Here is an 8529-nt window from a genome sequence, read left to right as displayed (position 1 = left end):
GAGTATTCAGAGGGACAAAGAAAAATGTAGTTTTGGTTCTGAACATTTTTGCGGTATAGGCTCTTTTGAAAATCGAAGGAAAACTCCGCCTGTGTAAAATTCAGGGATTACCTATACAGTTTCAGGGGGATTATGCATGCCATTTTCATAATCCTCCTCTAGACTCTACATCTCTAGAAAGTAGACCCCTTGGCTTGTTCACTTGGTATCACCTCGGATTCCTCCCTCTGATGCCTGATCTAATTTAGTACCGAACGGATCTTCATTGCATGTTTGTTTAAAGGACCATCCCCTTCTAGGAGCTCACGTGTTTGTGAAGAAAGCATGTCCAAGGGGCAGATTCTAATTAAAAAGAATGCTATTTTAAAGGCATTCTTTGTGTAGAATATGTCCTAATCAAGGAAGGAAGGGGGGGAAGGAGGAAGAAGAAAGGAAAAGAAAGAAGAAAAGAAAGAGAAAGAGAGAAGGGAGGGAGGAGAAGGAGAAAGAAAGAAAGAAAGAAAGAAAGAAAGAAAGAAAGAAAGAAAAAGAAAAAAAAGAAAAAAGAGAGAAGGGAGGGAGGAAGGAAGAAAGGAACAGAGAAGGAAAGAAAGAAATAGGGAAAGAGGGGAAGGGGAAAAGAAGCCTATATAACTCTTCAAGAAATATATTACTTTTTAAGTCAGGAAATTCTAACTCTGGCAGAGTTTATAAAATATATACAACATATGTCATGGTTAATATACGACAAGACACGTGTCCACACTGGCTGCTTTAAGCTTCGGTCAAAGTCTGGGACCCCATTAATGACTTCTAAGGAGAACTAATTCCTTCTCACCTCCAGGGGCTGAAGTTCTGATGTCCACCCCCCAAACCACACACATCTGTTTTTCCTTCATCAGTATTTGCTGAAAACAGAGATAACAGCTCTAACTACCTGCCACTCAAAGCAGATTAAGTGGATTACTTTTAATTAAAAATACACCCAGAACAGGAACATATTCGGCCACAAACAAGAAGGAAATCCTTCCATTTGCAACAATATGGTAGAAACTCGAGGGCTTTGTGAGACAGAGAAACGCAAACACTGTAGGGTCTCATGTGTATGTGGAATCTTAAAAACAAAAACAAACCAAAAAAGCTGATAATAAGAAAAGAGAGAGATCAGATTTGTGGTTGCCAGAGGTGAGGGCTGGAAGGGAGGGAAATTGGAGGCAGGGGGTCAAAAGATCCAAACTTCCAGTTGTCAGAGAAACAAGTAGTAGGGATGTAACGCACAACGCACAACACGATGAACACAGCTAATGCCGTTGTGTGACCTCCAGGACAGTTCCAGAGGCGTAGATCCCAAGAGCTCACTTCACAAGAAAAACACCTTTTTTTTTCTTTTCTTTTTTCTTTTCCACCTCTCTGATGGAGATTAACTAAGCTTATATGGTAATCATTTCACAATATATGTAAGCTGAATCATTAGGCTCTACACTTTAAACTTATACAGTGCTGTAGGCCAACTATCGCTTACTAAAACCAGCGGAGGGGGCTGTTGAAATCAGTAACAATGGTTAAGATTGTTCATTTCATGGTATTTCTTTTTGCCATAAAAAAGCCATTGAAAAATGCACCAATTACAACAAAGCTGCCATATACACCCCTGAAGAAATAGGAAGCTGTAAGCTTATGCCCTTAACAACCTGTAACTGCCTGGCTAAGCATTTCTTGACAGTCTAGTAACCAATTTTCAGAAACGAGAGCCACGAAAAGGAATTCAGTACGATGCCTGGCATTATGATAGGCGTTCATATTTAGCCTTTTCCAGTTCCTGAACATTTATTCGGCACCAGACATGACAAGCACTGTGTCCGATGACCCAAGAAAATGCAACAGAGAAGAGACAATGTGCTTGGCATTTTAGGATTTCCATTCTAGCGAGGGATATAGATGAGGAGCCAAAGCAAAAGTACAACATGGGGAATAAATTTAATTGAGCATATAGCAATAATGAACAGTGCTGGAAATAGAGCAGTTAAAAAGCAGGGTGAGGGTGAAAGAGGGCTGGGCAGTGTGCGTTTGGATCCTGTCTAACCCAAGCGGTTCCAAGTTCCTCTCTCGGTAAATCTGAAATTTTTGAAGAATCAAAAATTGGCCTGTGAAATGGCCCTGACCACTTGTTAGCCAGTATAAACACGTGATTTGGGGTTCTAAGTAAGAAGGCACTGGTGACGTCATCTAGGCTCTGGACTTCAGCAACTGAGACAGCTTGAACTGGCCTGTTACCATGGCAGCATTGCCACATTGCCTCTAGTGGGTGATGGCTGGAGCAAGAGTTGAAGAGTTAACCAAAGAGCAGGCTGTGCAAGGAGCCAACACATCCCTGTTCTCTGGCAGTTTTTCCTCTCACCTCCGTGTCTCTTGAGCTGTATATTTTTCCACCCTCAACTGAGATCCCCAAACATTCCCTCAGGACATTTTCTGAACTGCCTTCAACTCTTGATGTCCCTGCATGTGGCGTTTTCTTGCCCCACATGAGCACACGGGTTGGTGATACGTAAGCACATTCTTTCCTGGGGCACGGAGCCCTGTCTTTCAGAATGTCAAGGGCAATATTGTCATCATCAGGGCTCTTCTGATTGATGAATAAATAACTTACAAAATTAAATGAATTTATTCCTGGAAGAAAATGAATTTTCCCAACTCGGCATGGAGGTTTTGGCAAACTCTTGAGCTGGAGGATAGTGACATCTGCTAATGAGTGTCTGACACAAGTCCAAGCATAGCCAACTTCTAATGATCCTGAAAATAGAGGACAGCCTTGTCCAGAGTCTCCCTGGTGTTAATTAGCCAACATTTTACTGATGATTTCTCCCTCGTGTTCCTTGTTCAAGTCCTTGTAATCCATTTGAATGGGAAAAAGTTATGGACCCAATTTTGTAGGTAAGGAAATTAAGATTCAAAATGGTGAAAGGACCTAATTAAAGTATCAAGAATAAGAAGAAAAATAGCAACAAAAGCCACTGACATTTATTGACCACTCACTCTACACATGCCAAGGAGTATTTTAAGTGCTTTATATGTATTAAATTATTTAATCTCCACAACAGCCCAATGAGGTAGGTTTTATTGTGATGATTTTATTATCAAAGAATCTGGAACATAGCAAAAGTAAATACCTTTCTTAAAGTCACAGAACTAGAAATGGGATTCATTTTAAATTGGCATAAATTGGAGGCACAAGAAGTGAGAAAGGTCAAAGGGTAGACCACACAGAGGGAAAAAGAAGCAGACTCAGAAACCACTGATCATCCTTCATCAGTTCAATCGTGTATTTTCTCAACTACACCATCAGTCTCCCAAAACAAAGGAAGAACAATGAACAGAACCCTGTGTTTCTTTGACAACAATGAGGTGAGGGCTGGGAAAATGGAGTTGATGACTATTTACAAGGCTGAGATACCTGTTCGAGAATACCTCCACACGGGGATACTTCTAGATCATTCACAATAGCTGACTCCAGGCAGTACTCCATGTGAATGCAAAATGGAAAGTTATCCTCAATCTGGGCAAATACTAGGTTACAAAGGTGTTTCCAAAACTTTAAAATCACAATAAAATTTTCTTCACCAAGAGAAAAAAAAAATGTTTGGCTTCTCTCATGATGCTTTTAGAAGCATTTTTCAAATGTTGTATTATATTTAACCTTTTAAAAGGTTACATTATATTAAACATTCTTAACCAATAATGAATGCTGTACCATTTATCTGTTCAAAAGGAAAGTTACACAGCCAGCTAAAGGGCAGAATCGTTCAATGGAAGACAGAGGAAGTGCACGCCAGCCAAGTATCCAGAATGGAAAGAATAAACATCTCAGACACACTGGGAGGTGAATTTTAAATTCCGTTTTTAGATCTTGACTCCAGGAGACAGCAAGAAAAAAAAAGAAAGAATTGAATGGAGGATGTTTTCAAAGTAACAAATTGCCGACATTCAGTCATGATGAGTCTGGGAGGTAGCGCAGTGGGAAGAGGGTAAGGATGATTAAGTGACCACAGCGCACAAGCCTGTTTGTCACCAGTTATATCCTGGAAGTGACACCTGTCCTTTCCCTATCTGGGCAGGAGTGACTCCCACTGCCTGTGGAGAATGGAGGAGTTTCTCGGCATGGAGAAGCCCAAAGGAAATTGGCCAACACTACCCAGGGCCACAAAGGTCGTTGCCACGATGGAAGCAGACGATTATCACATACGGTGGCCCCCATGTAGTAGAGTCTGGGTGGCCTCAGCGGCAGCGTCCTGTCTCCCTTTCCTCCTCACCTGGTTTTCCGTAGATGTCCACCTAACTCACGGGATGCAGGAGATACCGATTCCATCTCAGCGATGAATACAGGCTGGACAAAGCCCATCCCAACAGACAGAGCCCAGCCTTCTCCTATTGGAATACTTCTCTGTTCTGGGTGGGCATTTGCTCAAACTGAAGAGAAGGAATTATACAGAGGGCTCTCTTTCTCTCTCTCTGTCACTCCAACCGCCAACAAAAAGTAAACAGCAAAGCATTCCCCTGGCTGCTTTTAGCAGGCAACTGGCAAATGTAAATGGCTTAATCATCTGAATTGGGTGAGGCAAACAAAAACATAGTGCGTTTTTAAATGTAACTATTAGGCCACCTGTGTTTGCCCAAATTTCCCTTTGCCACCCAATCATGCATCCAGGGCAGACGCCATAGTTGGCGGGTGCTTTTATGACCAAAATCTCCAGCCAGTCTAATTCCATTTACAGCCTGGTTCTTATATGCGATCTAAAAGCTCTTGTTCCCTTTCTGCTAAGCACCAGTCAGGCTGTGGCCTGAGGAGCTTGAAATGGGAAGAGGGACAGTGTCTGCTATTTTTGTCCTCTCTTCCCTGCCTTTTCTGGTTCTATCTTTCTCAGTGTTGGGCACTGGGAGGAGGGAAAGGAAACAGAGCCAATGTTTCTTTCTCTGTCTGGAAGAGCAACTGCAATCCTCTACTGACGGTGATTGCTTCTCTAGTTAGTACCATCCCCTTGGCAATGCCCCCCCTCCCTTGAGGCAGGAGCCCAAACATCTGTTCTCCCCGTGGGATAAGGGTGTGAGTGTTTTGGAGGGCCCTGCGGGATCTTCTCTGAAGAGAGAGACACAACTCCAGCTTTGCCTCCTCTTTCTACAGCCCGATGACCCACCCCCGTCCAAGTCTGGTTCCCAATACCTAACAGACAACTCTCTTGAACAAAGCACCAGCAAAACAACTAAAGCACAGTTACCTATCACAACGCCCAGAGTAAGCTAAGGCAAAAAAAAAAAAAAAAAAAAAAAAACAAAACCAAAAACCAAAAAACAAAAAACAAAAAATACCAGTAAGAATCTTATCTGCCCCAAATCTGTCCCCCTTCCCCCCTCTTCTAGGCTGTACCTTCTCTCTGGAATTTTGTTCTCCGCTCAGATGTGCTTCGAGTAAGATTATCAAGACTGCTGTCTAAACGGGCAGCCAAACAAAAAAGTAAACAAGCCAGAATCCCTTGCTGAAGGGATGATTTTGCTGTTTCCTCTGATTTCAAGAAGAGGAAGGGAAAAAATGCCCTCTGCCCAAGGAGAAGGAGAAAGGCAGAGGGTCCCATTAGTCATGCAGCTGGGAGCAAACGATAATTGCTGAAAGGGCTTAAGATGTACAGATCTGAAGCCGTGTTCTTCCCATTTCTAGAGGCCAATTTCGGCCAGAGAAACGGGGACAACCAAGAGAGAGGATTTCAAAACCGGACAGATAAGTAGCAGATGTGTGTTTCTTTCGTTTTCTCTCCCTTCCCTTCTATACCATCCTGTTGGAGTTTGCAATCAAGAAAGTAGCACCAGCCACATAATTTGCAGGTCTCATGCAAAGTAAAAACACAGCTCCCCTTGCTCAAAACATTATTAAGAATTTCAAGAGGGCGAGAGCAGAGCATTAAACCAAGCACGAGGCTTTTCTAACGTGTGCTGTCGAAAGGCCCTGTGTGCTGCCCAGGTTGCATAACCCAGTGGGTCCAGAAGGCAGAGCATCAAGTCAAAGAGGACTATTCTTGAGTCTTAATCTCTCATGAAGTGTACCTTGTTCGGCTTTGGACTTGCTGGGGAACCATCCCCTCACCTCTTCTTTCCTTTTTCTCTCTCCTTTGTGGAATGGGAATGTCTATTTTATGTCTGTCCCACCACTGTATTCTGGAAGCACAGAAATCCTCTGGTTTTGCACGTTCACAACTGGAGAGGAGTTGGCCTCAAGATGAATCTTTCCTGGAGTCTCACCCACATCTGATTTATTTTTTTTTTAATTTTTTTTAATGTTTATTTATGTTTGAGACAGAGAGAGACAGAGCATTAACGGGGGAGGGGCAGAGAGAGGGAGACACAGAATCGGAAGCAGGCTCCAGGCTCTGAACCATCAGCCCAGAGCCCAATGCGGGGCTCGAACCCACGGACCGTGAGATCATGACCTGAGCCGAAGTCGGACACTTAACCAACTGAGCCACCCAGGCGCCCCTCCCATATCTGATTTAGATCACATTTAGCTGGGACTTTGGATTTTAGACTTTAGAGTTGATGGTGAAACAAGTTAAGACTTTGGAGGCTCTTGGGATGGAATGAATGTAACTTTGATGTGAGAAGTACATAGATTGCAGGGGTGGGGGACTAGTGCCGAATCCTAAGGACTGAATATTTATGTCCCCTCGAAATTCATATGTTGGAGCCTTAATTCCCCAGAGTGAAGGTTATGTGGAGGCAGGGTCTTTGGGAGTTATTAGGTCATGAAGGTGGATCTCTCATGAATGAGATTAGTACCCTTAAAAGAAGAGACATGAGAAAGATGATTTCTTTCTCTCTCTCTCTCTCCCTCTCTCCTTTCTCTGATATGTGAGTATATAACAAGAAGATGGCCATCTGCAAACCAGGAGACATGCTCTCAGCAGATGCCAGATATGCTGACGCCTTGATATATGTCTTCCCAGCCTCCAGAAACACTGAGAAACAAATGTTTGTTGTTTAAGCCCCTAGTCATGGTATTCTGTTATATCTGTCTGAACTGAGGCAACTCCAGAGAACCTCAGTGCCCCCCTCTGCCTTTCTGTGATCACACACACGTTCTGAGACAGAGAGACAGTACTGGACAGGAACAGAGTTACAGTGAGAAAGCTGGAGGGGTCTGTTAAGAAATGACTTTGAGGTTCCACGTGACCTGTGTTGTAAAGCACAGATCAAATTTGGAAAAGCGGAAATGGAAGACATGTTGGAAAATATTTCTAAGCAAAAAGAAGAGTGTAGGCAATGGGATGGGTCTCAAAGCCAAGGTGGTGTGGAATGCAGAACATGGAAAATGGGAGGATTTATTGATTTGAAAGTGGTTGGGGCCAAAACATAGAAGTCCTTGAACTACGATGGAGGGTTTGTTCAAGAAACATGGTGTTTCAGGTACATTCATTTTGAAAGTAGGTTACTTGTGTTTTGCATTATTCCACTATTTTGAATCTAGACAAGCTATTGCTGTCATTCCAGATACACGGAGTAGCTTAAAATATAATGTGGGCTGTGATTCAAGTTGTACTTTAGTAAGTTGGAGACTTCTGGTAATGTCTGCTTTACTCACAATACGAAAGAGCAACAGCCAGAGGAGTGAAGATTTGAGATAAAGGAATCTAGCCTTGCGTCTCACAGATATCTGTGTACCTCTGGGCACATCATTAAGATTTCTGGACCTCAGTTTATTCGTCTGTAAGATGAGAATCAGTATACCTTCTGTACAGGGGTGTTGTAAGTGTTTGGTTTAACAACATTTGCGAATGTGCTTTGTAAACAGCAAGGAGCTATCCAAGGTATAGCGTCAATGTAATTCCTGAATTCCTGGCTCTATTTTGGTAAGGTCGTCCCAACTGAAGCTTGCTTGAAAAATGACATAGAAGTCTGCGGAGGTAGAATTAAAACAGGCTGAAGTATTTATAAATCTAGTTTTCATCTGGTCGAAGCATACTTGGCATGCAATCACCTCAAGGGAAGCTCTCAAGTGTCAGGTTCATGGACCCATGAATAGAGCCTGTAATTGAGTGTAGTCAACATAGCTTGAAGCAGCATTGCTAGGAACTTGGAGAACATAAGATTTTTTAAAGGAAACTTTTATGTAACATTTCTGCATTTTTACTTCCTGGTTCTCTATATTTTCCCAGTCCTCCATCTCAGCTCCATAAGAATATAGAACTCAATATTTTGAAATGAGCGTTGAGAGTGAGACATGTATTTAATCATCTTTCAGTGTGACATAATTATGGTCTGGCCCTTGTGGTTTAGTGGGCACCAACTTTAGATGTTATTTACTCTCAAGTTTCTTGCCATTTCCCCACAAATTATCCATGACCTTGAAGAACCTTGCATAAGCTGTTTACTCTGCCTGGAATATATATTCACCTACCATGGACACTTGATAGTGGCTCTTCCAGTATGTGTTTGTCCCATCCCAATGACTCCTAACTTCCACCCTGCTTCTTAAAGGGAAACTAGCACCTTCCCAGACTCCAGAGGATT

This window comes from Leopardus geoffroyi, chromosome C1, assembly GCF_018350155.1.
Source record: "Leopardus geoffroyi isolate Oge1 chromosome C1, O.geoffroyi_Oge1_pat1.0, whole genome shotgun sequence".
Classification (NCBI taxonomy): domain Eukaryota; kingdom Metazoa; phylum Chordata; class Mammalia; order Carnivora; family Felidae; genus Leopardus; species Leopardus geoffroyi.
Note: the sequence above shows the minus strand (reverse complement) of the source record.